This window comes from Orbicella franksi, chromosome 2 (genome assembly GCF_964199315.1).
Source record: "Orbicella franksi chromosome 2, jaOrbFran1.1, whole genome shotgun sequence".
Taxonomy (NCBI): domain Eukaryota; kingdom Metazoa; phylum Cnidaria; class Anthozoa; order Scleractinia; family Merulinidae; genus Orbicella; species Orbicella franksi.
Genome location: NC_138146.1, coordinates 15,602,178 through 15,620,668, shown reverse-complemented (window position 1 = coordinate 15,620,668; position 18,491 = coordinate 15,602,178). Strand labels below are relative to the sequence as shown.

The 18,491-nt window shown below is 38.5% G+C and overlaps 1 long non-coding RNA gene across 5 annotated transcripts; it reads right to left on the bottom strand.

The window, feature by feature from the left end:
• Positions 1-132: 132 nt before the first annotated feature.
• Positions 133-12,050, bottom strand: LOC145478216 (uncharacterized). Of its 5 annotated transcripts, none has more exons than XR_014048209.1 (7): positions 11,899-12,050; positions 11,174-11,310; positions 10,928-11,013; positions 10,240-10,312; positions 2,758-2,836; positions 2,152-2,211; positions 133-476 (listed from the first exon to the last, which is right to left on the bottom strand). It is a non-coding gene; the product is annotated as an uncharacterized LOC145478216 (long non-coding RNA). The 5 variants fall into 5 exon arrangements; XR_014048208.1 differs by having other exon boundaries at positions 2,152-2,215; positions 2,758-2,814; XR_014048205.1 differs by lacking the exon at positions 2,152-2,211.
• Between the last annotated feature and the right edge of the window lie 6,441 nt (positions 12,051-18,491).

Below are 18,491 nucleotides of genomic sequence, written 5' to 3'. Positions count from 1 at the left end.
AAAGCGCAATATCTTCAACTAAGAAAAATTTTCCCGCCAAAAGACTTAGTGTTTTTTTCGACTTTTTTGGTCCCTTTTTAAAAGCGCAATGTCTTCAACCTACAAACATTTTCCCACCAAAAGACTTAGAATTTTTTTTTTGACTTTTTTTTGGTCCCTTGTGAAACTGCAATATCTTTAACCATGAAAATTTTCCGCCAAAAGACTTACAATAGCGTTTTTTTTTTTTCACTTTTTTATTCCTCGTTCGCTTTCAAGCGTAAATTTTTAATCCAAGACAATTTTGCCGTAAAAAGACTTGGCTTTTTTCCGACCTTTTTCTTGTTACCTTAAAAACGCAATTTTGCAGACTTGTTCCTCGACCACTTAAAAAGTACAGCATTTAACCCGGTCTTTCCCTACTAAAAGTGATTTTATTAAAATCTGCTTTGCCTTGCTTTGCTCTTTGGTGACTCCAATGAACTTCGTCTTTGAATCTAGAAGGAAAAATCAAATGCAAATAAGTAAATCGTAAAGCATTTTGTCCGTAAATACTGTTTTAAATCAAACAAACATACTAGTTAACAAACATACTAACTATCGATACCAGCTTGGCGAAATTAAACCCATTCATTACCAGTATTTCATGTATAGCTTCGTAAAAGACTTAAATCATTATCTTGAGGATTTGTGAAAAATTTAATTTCATAGTTATTTTATTATAACTTGACCAAACGCAATGGGTAATTTTGACAATTTGGTACCTTTTTCGAACTTTTCGATGAATAAAGTCTCTTTAAATATGCGAAATAAATCACTCGATTAAATAACAGCAAAATCTTGAAGAATACAAGTGTTTGGACTTAATCATAGCAACTTTAAGCCAAGTTTAGTTGACTTGAAGCAGTCGGTGATACTTGAAAGAGTTAAACAAAGCAAATCAGTGAAAATTTATGAAATCATTCTTTAGTATTCACCAAGTTTGTACTCAAAATATCGCAAAGTTGGTAAAGTTATGAATTTTCAAACAATTCAAGGTAAATGGTTTGAACCCAAGAGTATCTGTAGTTCTTCTGATGTGATCGTCAGGGTGAGGGTAGCTTAAATTTTCATGTTGTTATCACAGCTGTCCAAACAGTGTCTTCATGCAGTATGACCACGCTCAAAATATGGAAAAGGTTATCTTAAATCACCCAGCAGGCTCTCCTGATTGTCATGAATTAAAAGGTCTGGATATAAGATGGTGCACGCAAAGGACTCCTGTATAAGCTCAACGGGATGAACACAAAACTCATCCAATCCTAGCCCTTCCACTTCTTCATATCTTTTTTTTTTGTGAGGGGGGAATCCTTTGGGTATTTGAATAATTTTTCGGGTTCTTATATGTGTTTCTTAGATTATGATTTAAAGTTTCACCATGTTTCCAGGGTAAAGTTGTCAATGTGACAAGCGCTTATTTTTGTACAACATGAAGCTTTTTACAGTTAAATGCTATTTTTTTTTAATTTTTCTCACTGACTGCAATATTCTTCCAAATTAGTTTTGTGAATTTCGTGGTATGTCAAGACAATAACTTATCTTTGAAACACCTCTCCGTTTGATGATTTTGTTCAAAACAAAAGTTACTAAGTTAACTACATGTAAATATCAATAAATAGCCAAAGTTCTCCTCCTTGAATTCCTAAACCAACACTTTTTAAGATCAATCCCACTAAAACGTTTCTTTTAGATGCTGGCACTGTGTGAGAAAGGCAATTTCAATCAGCAATTGCTGGAGTTGAACGGAAGGTACATTACCTCTGACATGTTTCATCACACTGACAATACTGATGTCAGTGGTTTTCAAGCAATGATTATACTTTTGAACAATACCATTTTTCTCCTAAAACATTTAGCCTGGACATCTGTAACCATCTCTTAAAATATTTTTTTATCTCAGGTATATCAAATTCACTGAGACATCTATTGAGGAACAGGTGCAGTTTATCTCTCCCTTCAAATCAAAACGTCTCCACCTCCTTCTGGAAATTCCAGGTCAACTCAATAATTTCAAATTTTGGTTGGCAAAACCTTCCTCCCCTTTCGGGAAATCCAGTCCTTATTTACAGCTGTACAAGTCAATGAAAAGTTTTAATAGTTATACTGATGTAAACTTCTCAACGTGAAATGTACCTTTGTTAGCACAAGACTTCAAATTTCTTTGTACAAGTTCTCAAAGCATGTGGCCTACATCTTTCTATGAGAAAGCATTTATTGTAAATGGATTTTCTTTTCTAAAATAACGGCTAAAACAAAAACTAAACCAGGTTACATACACTTTCAATCTCCTTGGGACAATTGGCCATTTTCTTAAAAAATATACGCCACCAGAGACAGTTCCCTTAACAGTCATGTTGCCAAAATATTATTCACTGTTAATTTCATCAGATTTCTATCATGGTCATTAAATTAAACTGATCCGACACTGGCGCATCTACAGAGAACACGTCATGCCAAGCAAGGCAGAGTATTACACAGGAGAGAACCTTACTCTAAGTTGGAATTAACGACACAGTAATGGACAATTTGACAAACTCTCCCACATTCTGAGCACCACCTTATATCCATAGGACATGCTTAAGCTCTGACTGATCTTAGTGTGAAATTTTAAATAGTTGGACGTCACAGGGAGCTTTACAAGGAACTGGGGATCTATAATTAAGTACCTGGAAAACATGGTAAAGAATAAAATCAGGCTTTTATTGTAATAATTAAAAGTTAGCTGTGAAATGTACTCACCATTGCCATTATTCAAAGATTTTTTTTTTCCACTCCCTCTTTTGTGAGTTGATCCATCTGTAATACAATCATCAAGAAACTGTTGTAAAAGCAAAATAGAGTCAGTTATTTGCTGCTCCATATTGGAGAGAAAACCATGGACAGGATTAGAGCATAAGTGAATCTAAATTAATCCACGTGTTCCAAAGTCAACTTCAGTATAATTTATTTATGATTTGTTTGAAATGTTTAAAATTTGAGAAAACTATTGTCATTTAGGTGATTTTGAGTAAACTGTTCACAGCCCTCTGTTTTCTCGTATTTTTATTCCATCGTTGAACACACAGATAGAGTCAGGAGATAACTAGACACTTGAGACTTGACTTGACTTACTGCTCTCTCTGCTCACATACCCCATCCCCCACTCCCACGTGCTTCGTGCTCACTCCGCTCACTTTTTCCTTCACGTGCATAAATAGAGAGACTGTGAACAGTCTAATTTTGAGAAAGAAGTTATATTTCTTACACGTATATACGTACAGCACAACTTTCTTGATGTAGATATTTGTTCAGAAATGCCAAGCGATTCTGAATAATGTTTTGGTTTTGTAGTGGATGAATTCTATTAGCTTCAGCATACTATAGATTAAGTCTTGATCTTGACGCACAGGCATGGTTGTTCAAAAACCCAGATACCTGGCAGTCAAAACTATTAAACCACAAGCTTAAGTACTTGACTATTATGAACGTTTTATTTTTGAAATTCATATCTATTATAAACACACTTTTTCAAAAAACTGGCTGTCGAATATCGAATAAGCTACTTGTTAACATAGCTTAGCCAACAGTTCTAAGAACTGCAAATCTCCGCAGTCACTCAGTACCTATCAACAATGTCACGCAATCTGTGGTGAACTTTCATCGTGTTATGTGCTTCCATGCTGAGGCCAGGGGAACAATTCAATGTAGAGGCCTGATAAGTTCGGAAATCCCATGGTATTTCTACACAGAGGTCAAGCATTCTCAGCAGGTTTCAATGGAAATTATGGTGAAAAAATGGAAATAACTTCTGACTACTGGGTAAATACTTTTTTGTAAAACTGTGCCTGTGAGTGTCAGTCACACAAAGCTCAGACTATTTGTGACTTGCAAACCCAACAACATTGTATAAAATTGCTTGGTGTTTCTGACCAAAGATCAAAATACTCATGAGAAATACTATCAGGAGGTTTCAATTGATACTAACAATTATAATTTTTTCAGAACTGATTATCTATGAATTTTTTACTACTGGGTGTCTTGTTTTTTGAACAACCATGCCCATGACAAGAGACAAGATTGTAACAGTATTGTGAGGCTAAGAGAATTTGTCCACTAAAAAACCAAAACGTTATTTAGAATCACTCAGCATTTCTGGAATTGATTATCTAGGAATTTTTGACCACCGGGTGTCTAGTTTTTTGAACAACCGAGCCCGTGACATGAGGCAAGATGTTTATAGTATGCCGAGGCTAAGAGAATTTGTCCATCAAAAAACCAAAACATTGTTTAGAATCACTCGGCATTTCTGAACAAATATTGAGTACTCTCTGAGCCGGTTTCGATTGTGATTTTTGAAGGCATTATTCTATACGAGTTGACTCCAGAGTCAGAGCACGAAAATTTTCTGTGTCGAAGCCTCGAGATTTTATGGTATGCCCAAGCTCGTAAAAAGCTAAAATAATAACTGGAATCACTTGACATGGCTAAACAAAGATCTACTGTACAGTTGTAAGAAGAATTAAATGAATTATTCCATGGGATTTCTATATTAATTTCAGACTGCCAAGTAGGCTAGTTTTTTCAAAACACTTCCCGGCTGCTGGGTATCTAGACACGATGTCACTAAATATTTGTTTCGCTTGAAGTTTTCAGAACTCCACTCACAAAGTGCACTCGCTGGTTCAATTTGAGCTCCTTTGACTCTGTCAACACAGTTAAAATTGACCAATGAAAGAGTGCTTTTGCTCGAATAAACAACACACACACACTCAAGTCTATTCCAGAAAACAACTCGGGTCTTGATGAGCCTATCCAAGTTTCATACCCCTTAAATAAAAAATATTTCAGGCAAAAAATTAAACCGAAATAAAGGATTAATCCCACGCCAGAAAGACTAAACACTGAAAAACAACCTGGATAATCTTGTTCAATGCTTTGAGTCCCACAGGAAAAGTGTTCTGATTGGCTTGTCCCAAATATCAACAACATTTGCCTACATCCTAATACAGTATGGCCAAAAAATACTTGTGGCACCAGAAATGTTTACTTGTGCAAAATCGAGCTGAGAAAATCTGAGAATTTTTCTGGGTAACCTGCTGCATAAACCTTAACACTATATATAGCGCTATATAGCTGCCATCTCATCAGACTGACGTTTTCGCTCATCTAACTCATTGGCAATGATGTGCCCTCTGTGACTCAGAGGCATCCAACAAAATCTTTTTGGGGCACTAAAATTGCACCAGAATCCAAGTCATGGCTCACAGATTTTCAAACTTTTCCAGGGCCAGCACCCCATTCCCCCATGCAGCAGGGGGTAACCTACTTTGTCACTCAGCCTTCCCTACATAGCCGACTTTATCGCAACCAAACAGTCCTCTGCCTGCTTTGCAATCTCCTCCTACAGCTTTATTTCAATTAAAAAACCCTGGGTCAATGCTTAAAACTTAAAATCTTTGATTTGCAGTTTTCTACAATAAATTGTTCTACATTAAAACTAACGCGATTTCTTTGCTTAGCGCTGCCAAATGATGATGGAAGATTGATTTATGAAGTTATAGCTGAAAAGTCAGTTGGATACATGTATGGAGTAAAAGGTTGTCCCGATACCAAAAGCCCCAGTGGCCATATTCCTGGCTCACCCAGAGTTGGAATATCATTAATTTAGTTTGAATGGTTTGCTGTATTGCCCAGGGTGATTCAGAGGTAATAGTTTCTTGGTGCAACTTACACACTGGAACTGTTATAATTGGTAGATATTTTATTATTCTAGTAGGTTAGGCCAATGTAAAGTCTTCTTTGCAACTTTTATTTGCAGACCTTCTTATAGGGTGCGATAAAAAAAATAAATTAATATGCAAAATTTTGCGGCTGATTATGTGATAAGAACAGGCTATTAGGCAATACATGTAAATCATGCAAATTATGCAATTTTTTCCCTGAGCTATTTCAAGCATATTTAACTAGGTTTTATAAGAAAAAAACCACTTTTGAGCTGCTCTAAAGACAAATTGAAAGTAAAGGAACAAAAATTAACCCTCTAGATACATAAATTGCTCTCTTAGATAGATAGATAAATCGTTTATTACAACGATCTTAAAAAGACTCAAGGTACTTGTCCACCACGGACTTCCGAAGATGATCAATTCATCAGAACATTGCATCTTCAGCCTTTCATCATCATGGAAGGGATATTTTCTTGCTCTATCTATAGCAGTTGGTGCGATTTAGTCAATTCCGTCAAAGAAACAGCAGGTGTTTTCACTACAAGCTTATCCAACAAGGGCGTTAACCTTGAATTCCAAGAAAGCAGCTACATTTTGTCATCAAAATAAACATCGCTCCGATCAGTTACAGTGTCACAAACTGATTGAGATGACTATCTATAATTTGTTGCTTTCTGGTGCCAGTTGGGCTGGGCTGAGAAATAATTGTATACTTCCTTCAAACTTCATAGATGCAGAGCAAGAAACAGAAAAAAAAAAGAACATTTCCAAATATACTGTATTTTCAAAACTGTTTTTGCTTTAAACCAATAACAATGAACCGTGAATCACCGAGTTCTGCAGTACTTGGATTTTACAGTCAATTTCAGACCATTTACTGTTGCAGGGAAATGAGGTCCAACTACATTTAATATTTCATTATGCAAAAAAAGGTTTTCAACTCGAAAACAGTGCTGATGAATTAAAACAGGCTCTTTCGTTGAAGTTTCTTTTTTAAGAAGTATTAATTTAAGAAAAATGTAATAAGTTATTTGTCACACAATTTGTACACATCTAAGTGGGCTTACTGCAGTGCATCATTGGCAGTGTACTACAGAAGAGCCCTCGGCCAGCTTTTTGCTGGCTACTTGTTGGCTACTCGCATCGTTGTGTAATTGTTTTTGTTGATTTGCGCTTCATTTTCGAGAAATAACGTATGCAAAAAAACTCAGTTTTCCAAGCGGCATCTTTTGGAGCGAATCCTTAGAAGGTGGACTTGGACGTGACGTGAACTTAAACAGATACTTTTAGCAGCTTCAACAGCACAGTTTTTTTTTAAATAGATGTTTTTATTTCAGAAAGAAGTAGAAAAATAGACCGGAAAAAAAAAAAAATCGAACTGGTGTCACGACAAAACAAACTCGAATCCAGCCCGTTCAGCGCCTTATTCACTTGCGCTAATGAAGCAACAGTAAGAGAATAGCGTAATTATATAAATAATAAAACTAGCGGCAAATGCCACGCTTCAGTAACCTCATTGTTTAGCAAAACGAAAGGTTTCTTTTGTTTTCATTCAACAAAAGATCTCCAAAAGATACCCTTGGAAAACTGAGTTTTTTGTATTTTGCATACGTTATTTCTCGAAGATGAAGCGCAAATCAACAAAAACAATTACATAACAATGCTTTTCATGTCAAAACAAGTCAGTCTACCAAAAATTAGCTCGATACTGCAAAAAATAAAAATCGGCCCAAAATGTTACACGTATATACATGTACGCCCTTTTTGCACGAAAGCCTTCAGTTGCTATGTAGTGTTATAGACGGATGAGAATGCAAAATGTTCTGTTAGTTACTCAAAGACAGGCATGTAGGATTGTTACTTGTGCATTGGCCGAAAGCCGTCAATGCAGACTACAACTAATTTGCCCCGATTCTGTTCCAATTCTGTCTGCCTATTTTGTAGATTCAATACTCCAAGTTAATCTCTCAAAGAACACATGGTACAAACAACTTAACATACTCAACGAGAAAATTTTTGTGAAATCAGGAATGTCCAAGCAAAAATCCATGGAAAGTCAAAATAACAAGCTTCTTCATTTCAAAGGAACGTACAGAAATCGATAAGTTTATACCAGGTTTTTAGTTCACATACATCTCCATGTGATTGCCGACCAAGCAGCTGTTCAATCGCGCGATGTTAAATTTGCTGGTTTGTTCAAGATAACTTCATCCCCGTATGATTCTCAAGTCTCTGATAACTCTAATAGTTTTGTTCACATTTCACTGCTAGTTGCTAAAAGGCACTAAACAGTTACCTAACACACATCTGTTTCTGCATATCTTGGAATGAAAATAAAAAGGCATGGAAATAGAGGACTTCAATTTTGTCAATTGAAAGTGACTTTCTTTGAAACAACCTTTTCGTTCATTTCATACACTTGCCAGTAAAAGTCATCTGTTTTTACCCCCACTCCACTAGCTTCATCAAGTACCCAGCAACTCCCTCTTGAGGATGCAACCATGACTGTGGCTGTCAAATTTCCATAAAAATGGGACAAAAACTGACCAAAACTGACACATCTTTTCTTGTCTCAGTTGCCCCCAAAACAAGTCAGATCTTATCTCCAGCCACAAGGAGCATGGGGGAGCATGGCCCTGTATCCCCCTAGAAGCTCGTGTCCTTTGGACACTCAATTTGCAAGCGCTGGCTACTTTAATTTTTAGCTGATTAGTTTAAAATCTGTGGAGAACACTGCATTGGGCGAGTTTGCTTCGCAATTTGAAGATAAAAGGGAGATACAGTACCAATCAGAAGAAACCTAACAGGGAACGCATTTGCGAACGGGAATGGAACGGATACAGAACGGGTACAAGAACGCGAACGGAATGGGTACAGAACGGATAGAGAACAGATACAGAACGGATACCGAACAGAAATGGAACGGATACGGAACAGTTACGAATCACAAAAATGGAAAAAAGCATTCTCCAGAACGCAAACTGTAAGAGAGCGCGTTCTTCAGAACACATGGTAGTAAGTTACGCTATCAGAGTGCTTACCAAGGATTTGGAAACGATGTAACTTTAAATACATGTTCGGTCAATTTTTGTCCAGCCGGCGATCTTGAGAAAGTGACAGAACAAATCATCTTATGTCTTTTTTTATTTCTTTTTACACGCACTAAGCAAGCATCTTCCCTGCATCTTCTTGTCCATTTCATGTTCATTGCGGCCATTTTGTTATTGTCAACAAGCTCAACTTATGTCCAAATAAGGAAATGGATGGACGAGTTGAGTTAGACTGGGATTGAAAGGTTTCCTCGTGAAGAGCTAGAGAAACAAAACAAAACATCGATGTCTTGGTCGACTTTTATTACGGTGTTGCTGACCAACTTTGCGGAAGGATTGGCGAGGATAACGTTCAGTCTTTACTGAAAATTCGCCTGTGAAAATAACGTCAGTAAAAGTATCACAAAATGCTCACTTTGGCTTTTTGTCAATACTTTGCACCGCTCGAGTCCTCCAGCCAAGTTACTGCCGCATTCGCCGCACAGTTTTCGCCGATACTTCAATGTTAAATCTTTACTAAAAGTATTCGTGTAAATACAAGAGCCCAAAGTTCGTCTTTTGCTTGCATTTTTTCATCGATGGTGTTAAAAGCGCTTGGCAAGCTGGTTTACTTCTTCCCTTCCTCGGGCAATCACACAGATTGCCAGTCGCTTCGTATTGTTTTGGAAAAAGGAATTACCCGGAAAAAGACTTACTATAAACTGGCCTTGAAGTTACAATACCATCTTCCCGTATTTTTCGAGTAACTGGACTCATATTTTCACGAAAATGTAAGTTTCCTGTCCGTATTCTCGCATAAAGGCAACAGTTTTAACCCATTTTATGAAATGCAAATGAGTGGCGCTAATCTTGTAAACGAGTTCTCGGAAACCTCGTTCCTCTCACCAAGTTCCAAGAACACTTACGGATGGAACGCTAACAGAACGGGAACAGAACAGCACAGAACGGATACAGAACAGGAACGGAACGGATACAGAACGGATACAGAACAGATACAGAACGGATACAGAACAAGAACGGGGACGCGTGTGGAACGGAAACAGAACGCGTTCAGTCAAGCGTTCCCTGTTAGGTTTCTTCTGATCGGTACTGAAACGTGTACTATAATCAGCAAAATCGTGTTTTCTATGAGTTGAAATAAGCTTAAATATCAAATATTTTAGAAGAGGGACGTACTGTTTATACACTGTATTATTAACAGCCTCAGGGAAATATTTAGCATGGGAACGCAAGAGTACTATCAATATAAATTATAAATCAAGCAGCTGGGCAAAGTTCTGATCACAGGCGGTCCATTTGGCCTGTGCCCTGCACTTCTCCCTTCTCTTTGGAAAGAGGAATTGCATGACAACAAAAGTACAGCTAACAGCCAGAAAGGAGACTATCCCGTGTACAGTTCCTTATGAGACTGCCAGTTTAATACAGGTAAACATGTTTGCAAACACTAGAGAAGAAACCGTATTCACCTGTTGCAATAAAACAGAATTGCTTTTTCCCAATCTTTTGTAGCCTCTTCCATCATCAGGCATCATCCAAAAACTGTTGAACATTTAGAAGTATTTTAATTACATTGTATTAAAGAACTGTAATATTCCTGATGATATTGAAGATCAGGGCAAAATACTTGATATTATGCACTAGCAGTCAGTTGTCCCCAACTGCCCCTGGTTGAAAGACACCTTTTCTGAATGTCTTTTGCTCTGTGGTTGGTAGCAGGATTTTAAAAGATTGACATAGAAATCCAAAAACAGAGTGCATCAACCACTTGTTTGGAAATGCTATACTGTCTTCTAGAATTATTATAGAAGACAGTTTCCCTCTGAGGTCTAAACAGAGAAGGGATGAGGCAGTTCTTTTAACAAGGAAACAATCACCACTGCACAATCAAATTTATGACTGAAATTTCCAAAAACATTTCTGTCAGTTCTGGATACCAGTTTTTACAAAGACAAAACAAATTCAGTTCTTTACATTGACAGCTTTGCTTTGTGCCATCCACCAGGCACGAAACAAGGCTGCATCAAAGGGGAAGCTCTAAGAATTCTCACAACAAACTTATACAAAATAAATAATTTAAAGAGAAAATTCAGAGAGTCCACAGGAAAATAAGGAATATGACTGATTAATTTAACTGAAAAAGAAAACTGTACTTACCACTTGCTATGACACAGATAACTCCATTCTTTTACAGTTGTCAAGTTTGCCTCTTTTAGGTAGATGAATCAGCCATCCAGAAACTGCTGGAAAAAGCAAAATAAATCAATCCTTTCTTGTTAGTTATCAGAGAGGACAGTGTTACACCCACTCTGTGGGAAATTAAAAGAATCTCCATGGTAAAAACCCGAAATTTCTGGAAATTAAGGGATTGTTTTGGAACACTAGAGGAGAAACTGTACTCACCTGTTGCAATGAAAGAGTTGCTTTTTCCCAATCCTTACGCCTTGCTCCATCATCATGAATCATCCACAAAGCAATGACAGAGGTATTTTAAAGAGCACATGTAAGAGTTATGTATTCTTTCCAGTGACATTGGAAATCTGGACAAAATGAATTAAATCAAGAAAATTAGAAATGATCACCACAGCAGAGTATTTGTTAAAACTCTTACAATCTAAAATTCAGAATAGTCGCTCCACTAATGAAGACACAAAGTGTCAACATTGTTCATGCATTTTCATGCAATGCCTAGTAAAGCCACAAGGTGGTCTGTTCAAAAGCCCTCTTAGATAACTAAATGACAGATTTCCCTACCCATTCATATACCTCAACTTGTGAAATAACTACTCTTTCATATACTTGAAGCCTGAAAACGGTATCCCTTACGGGCGGATCCTTCCCGTATGGGCCATTATAGGTAGTCCCCCCCTCCCCCCCGGAACGTACTTAGCCGCCATGCTTTTTTCGTACATGTACATTGGATCGATGTGTGCCATTTGAGCTGGTAGACCAAAACAAATTTTCCAAGCCACAAAAAAACTAAATTTAAACAGCTAAACGAATGTAATATTATATTTCAGGCCCATTATGAGAAAGGGAACCATCCACAGGCTTGCAAATCCAAATGCTTGTTGCAAACTTATGGCGTTTCGAAATCACTTGAAGGGCATTCGTTTGCTAGGACTTACCTTGATTTTGCCTATTAAAAAATGCATTGTCCAGACAAGGCGAAAGGTATTTCGTATTCTTTCGCAGCTTGTGAGTTTCTCAAACATTCCAACTCCACGTAAAACAGAAACGTTTTCCCAATCCATAAACTCCCCTATACTACTCCATTTTGAAACGGAACAAGCCAACACGTGCAGAAATGTTTGAATAAATTAATTTTGCATAATGTATGAAGAATTATTGGTCAAATGCAAATTATGAAAAAGTGCGCGAATTTGTTCGAAAAAGCAGAAAAAGGTTTTGTGAGAAACATCTTTCTTTCCTCCTTTGTTTTCTTCCGGATTTTTTTCTCAAAAGTAAATAACAATGCCTGAATGGTTGCTAACAACAATACTGAAGAGCGCAACCTTGCAATCAATTTGATTTTGGTTCAATTATCTTCCCGGCAAAGTTAATCACAGAATAACATTATTTTGCAAGCTGTATGTACCCGCAAGACCGGCGTATGACATTTGCAGAGTACAGATGGCTCATCTTAATTTCTAACTAATATCATTTTCCCATTTCTATTACCGAGAGCTAACCATAAACAAGCTAACCTGAGTGATATTTATGTTAACCGGCGGGTCTGTTTAAAACACGAAATGACGAAATAGCACTACTGTCCAGCTTAAATGAATGGTTTGACAGTGGTTTACAGCTCTCAACTGGAATAGGGTTAACCCTGCATCTCACATTGGCTCTTACCCGTGGTGCCATTTCGTCATTTCGCCATTGCAAATATTTCAGCATGCTGATTGGCCAAGAGTACGTCAATTAATCCCAAACAGTGCACGTGCAAAAAGATGAAATTGATCGCAAATAGTTCAAATCGAGGGCAGAAAGTTGAAATTATCTGTCAATACAAATAGCAGCTATTTCGACCAACATGCAGTTTGAAGTCTGCAAATGTCATGCAGCACAACTAGTTTGCAGGCGAACATTCTTATCTAAAAGCTCTCTTCGAATTTTATGTCATGTCGGGTTGCTACTGTTTAAATAAGACCCCAAAAGGACAATGGCCAATTAAAGTATGATATTGGTACCATAATTATCTGAAATCTTTTCCGTGAGAGTGGATTGGAAAAGGGTGTGTACAGCTTAAAGCAAAAGAAAGAGAGATAATTAATACCCGGCACGAAAAAACTGGAAAAACCTAACGGGAAACTTCGTAAAGAAAACGAACAGTAGTTAAATTGAGTGCTCTGGTGAAATTTCTTCTTCTCTGTATAAACTAACGTAGAAATCGTTACCAAGATAAACGAAGACCAGACCAAACGTTTATCATCGATTTAAGAAAGGGTGTGCAAAGCTTAAACCCAAACAAATCTTATGACAAACAAGGATTGCAATGCAACATATTTTTTTAATAACATGCATCATCACTTTTTTAAAGACAATGTTTAATGCATCACTGACGCTTTTTAAAAGCTGATTATCAAAGGTGACTGTAATAGATTATTTCAATGCTGAATTGATCTGAACTTTAGTGTAGAAAAAACTTCAAAAGTACTGCACTGCCAGTTAATGAATATAAAAGTTCGTATGGAGCCGGTTTTGGTAAAAGAAGAAGCATGATGAAAAAGTTTCTGATTCATGGAATAAAGTCCAAACACCACTGGCATTCCGAATGCTCTAGACGTCTTGTTGTTTGGCCCGGTGAAAACTGCAGGCTCAATAATTTCTCGGTCAAAATTTGGCTAAATTTTGCTAAGTGTTGTTTTTTATCCTTCATCTGTGTTTAATTCTCACAATTTGAGCGATTTTAACCCAGTGGTTCTGTCCGTTATGAGAAAAGGACAAGGAAGTAAAGTCTCTGGAGTTCCTACTTTCGACCTCCTTAAAAAATGGCTCGAAAAGACGGATTGTAAAAGGAGGCGGGGAGGAAACTTGTAGGGGAAATCGGGGGAAAGGGGAACGGGGGAATGGGGATTGGAAAAATCAAAATAGTTTCCTTCCCCATTTTGCCTTGTCGTCCTCGTCATTATAACTAACGACGGAAAAGTCGAGTCATTTTCTAAGAGAATCGAATGCCAGTATCCAAGAGATTCTACTTTGATAGCTAAGGCTAAGAAGGCTCACATTAGGAGAAAACACATTGTGGTGATAGAAAAACAATACTGGGTGTTTCTCGTATTCCATCATAACACGTTGTTATTGATCTCAGGACCACGGCTTACGCGTCCTGTGGTGCTTGTTCTCCGACTCTAAATGTTTCTGATAAGAAAGATCGACGAACTGCTTTTTTTTTTTTTTTTTAGCAAGGCATAAGCTAATTAGAGCAGTATGTAGTATAGCTAATGAACTGATATAGAATAGAGTTAGTCTCGTCACCATTTGCTGCAAGTAGTGACTTTATTCAAGTCAAGCTGCATCCAACTCCATATCATTAGCCTCTACTTGCAGCAAAATGGTGGCGCCGGCATAGATTCAAATTGAACAAACTGACATTAAATTTAGGTCGAAATTTAGCGTCTGATTAAAAGTTCTAGGACTTATGATAATAAATGTCATCATTTGTAGAGTGTTAAAGTTACAAGAAAGTCCATAGAGGGTTTCGGTGACGTGGTCTGTTGCATCGAAGTCGGCTTCAAGCGTTCCTAGTGCTTCTACCTGCCCAGCTGATGATAAGCGCTGGCATGGGTTTTTAGTGTTAAAATGTCCCTGACATTTGCTTTCAGCTGGAGTATAGGAAACAAGATTCGATGTTCGTTAGCAGTGCCTCCTTGTACCAGTACGTGACTTATGGTAAACCACTGGCATGTGTTTACCGTTGAGAAGGCGCTGATCCTTTCCTTCTTGAAGGATCTAAACAATTTCTGATGGTTCTGAAGCTGTGCCCTCCTTTACCTGCACATGCTTAGATGATGGTAAACCACTAGCTTCTGCTCTCTCTGAAACGGAGCTGATTGGCGTTTTCTTGGAGGTCTAGAATAAGATGTGATGTCCCTCAGCAGTTGCTTTACTGTATCTGAACATGCCCGACTGATGGTATGCCGCTGGCCTATGTCACCTTCAAAACGAAGCTGATCTTTGCTAGAACAAGATTGCTCCTTGACAGTTGCTCTCTGTACCTGTTGCACGTGTCCAGTTGATGGAAACCGCTGGTAAACGACGCTGATCTTCTGTAAATGTTGCACATGCCCATCCGATGGGAGCTGCTCGTGCTGGCAAACGGCGCTGATGTTATCTCACCTGGAGGATTAGAACTGAGTTAGATTTTTTTTTTGACCGGTGCCTTCTGTACCTGTTGCATATGTCCAGCTGATGGAAACCGCTGGCAAACGGTGCTGTTATTATCTCACCAGTAGGAATGGAACTAAGTTGGATTGTTCCCTGACCGGTATCTTCTGGACCTGTTACACATGCACATCTGATGGAAAGCGCTGGCAAATGGCGCTTATGTCATCTGACTTGGAAACTTGGAACTGAGTTGGATTGTTCATTGACTAGTGTCTTCTGTGCTTGCAAATGGCACTTATATTACATGATTTGGAGGCTTGGAAGTGAGTTGCATTGTTCCTTGGCCGATGCCTTCAGTGCTTGTTGCAGTCCAGCTGACGGGAACCGCTGGCAAACGATCCTGATGTTGACTTCCCGGGAGGCTTGGAACCAATTGGATTCTTCCTTGCTCTTGCAGGTGCCTCCCTGTACCTGCTGCGCATGCCCGGCTCATGGGAGGCCGGGACATGCGCCTCAGTGACGTTTGTAGATCCATGGATGGCGCCTGACCTGCTCCAGGGTCGGGCGCGCATCCGGATCTCTTGACAGCATCCATGAAATTAAACTTCGAGCCTCTGTGAAAAAGAGAGGAAACAACCAATTAACAATCGCTAGATTATGGGAATGAAACACTTGTTTTATTTCGAGAAAGAAAGCAAAAACGATCATATTTTGGTACACTCGAGTATGAATCTTTTGTAAAAAATCGACAATGTTTTCAGTTCTAACGCGGAACAAAAGAAAACAGATAATCACTTGAATACGATTACTTTTCAAAATTCATAAGAAAACGTTTAAATCCAGTAACATCCTTTTTATCTCAACATTCCTACGATTATCAGATGGGTAAGACACGACGGAAGTCTGGTGACCAGGTTTTACCGTTCAAATTGTGTTGTTGTCACGGGCAACTGGTTCCCTTTGTAGTGGCAACTTGTTGGCCTTCGACGTCATTAGCAGCAGAGCGCCCGAAATTGTATTGTAGACGAAAATATTGTTACCATTGGAAACGAGGAAAGTTGCCCATGGCAACATTCTTACAGAACTAACAATCGTAGTAAAGATCTTCTTACCCCTTGAGATGTGTTTAGGGATGGATGGATGCATGTACAAAGCCATACGGGGCTTCACATAAGGCATCTCGCCGGTCAACATCTCAGCCAATAGGAAGCCAAGCTGCCACACGGTGGCCTGGCTACCAAGGAAACAGTGGTGAGAATAGAACTCAGGTGGACAGTAGTGCTGAGTGCCTGAAAAGAACAGAGTCAAAAAATAAGTAAGTTGCCGTAAAGTTTGTCGAAAAAGTGAGACAAAGGAAGATCCTTTACCTTTTTCAGAGCTAGACAGAGTAGTGAATCGAAGAATTGAAGTATTTCGGATCGAATTTGAGAGGTTCTACGGAGAACGCTCATGGAGAACCTTGTACTGTGGGTCTCAGTGAATACCAGGAGCCATAAATCGGTTTCCCCGATTATGGCTCCTGTGATTACTGATTCATACACCCATGCTGACTAAGGACTTGACCCTATTAAAATCAGTCTGTGCTCAAAGTACAATCCGGGGAGTAGAGTTTGAAATTTGGAATAGTTACTTTGGTTTGTTTTAGCCAGTATCTAGCATTGTCTAGGTTTCGCGTGTGTGCTTCAAATTTTCATTCTTTGGTTCCTTGGGTTGCAATTGTTTGGGTTTCGAGTTATCGATTAATTGAAAAACTATCTAAAAACCATCGCGAAGGTCTCTCCTGCAGTTAAAAGGTATTCCCACTTAGTGACACAAGAAGGCATTCTCATCTGTTGTACACCCCTTACCTACAAAGTGCCTGATGGGTTCAACTTGGATGTCATTAGCAAGACCAAAATCAGTCAGCTTAGCCTCCATTTTGGACAAATCAATAATGATATTCTCAGGCTTGATATCCTGATGAAGCACACCATATCCCTCGCATTGAATTGCGGCGTCCAGGATGTTAGTGAAAAACCGACGTCCTTCGTCTTCGGCTAGGTAATCACGCTCGTCGATGTAGTCGAACAAGTCCGAAGACTTCTCCGGACGCTCGAGGACAAACACGAAGTTGTCTTCGTGGGTGAAAACGTCCAGCAGCTCAATGATGTTCGGGTGGTGAACATGGCGCTGGTAGAAAGCTTCAGCTGGGAACTGTCGACCATTGATCTGCAATAAGGGAGGGGAGGGGCAAGGGTACTTAAATAAGTCAAATTCATTCAGTATGTTACAACCAGGGAGGGGAGGGTAAAGGTCACCCAGATTGTAATTTACTGCATCGTTGCTTTTCTCTCTTCGAAATACAAAAAAAAAAACTTGATTTCTTGATTTATGAGAAAAAAACTTAACAGAAAAGTGTTTTGGGAACCGTTCTCTCTTTGCATTTGTTACCAGCATTACACAGCAATAGTTACGAAATTCCAACAAAACCAAGGGACTTAAGTTAATAAAGGAAGAAGAACCAAACAAAATTGACATTCATGCAATTCTTTTACTCATTCGAAATTTTTCCTCTTTATTTGTGCAATACCTAAAGTTCAATTTATCCAGCTGTCGTTTTCTTAAGTTTTCAGTTCATTTGCAGTTAGTTTCCAGTTCTTCACTTTCCTGTCAGCTGTGAGCTCTTGAAAGTTTTACGCCTGCTAGAGATCAACATCCGGATTCTCATAACATGATCAAGAAACTTCGAACAACTAATACTAAGAACGATGTACGGGACCGGCAAATAAAATTCCAACTTACCACTCTATAGTTCTTGACCCTGCTCTTGTTCACAAACTTGATGGCCACCTACAGAGAGAATTAACCAATAAGTTGAACTATCTGACTTGTCTTCCAGTCGTAAATGTGTGACTAATTACCAAGCTTACAAAAAAGTATCGATCATTATATTCTGGTTATTCCAGTACGAGGAGTAATTTTCTTTATATGATTTTTTTTATTATTTAATACACAACTTACGTATACATTTTAGATAAGAACACATTTGATTATATGGCAAGCTCAGTGAGCGGACAAGATGAACCGAATCCTGCGTTGTGATTGGCTACCCGCGCGGACAAGATGGCGCTGCCCGCTCGGGATTACTCGCTGTGTCCCGCAAGAAAATTGTGTTCTTTTTCCATTATTGTCAAGATGGCTGTATATTGACTCCGTCTCTTTCTCCATAAGCATTGGCCAATATCAAGCCATCTTGACTGATAACCCATGTATTTTGACGTAAGAGTGACAATAATTCATAATTTCTACATCATAACAACTTTGCCCTCATTATGTAGCGGTAATGATGGTCGCTGAACCGAGAGATACTTAAAAGACTTTGCTTACCGGTAGATTGTCTCTCTTTCTTCTG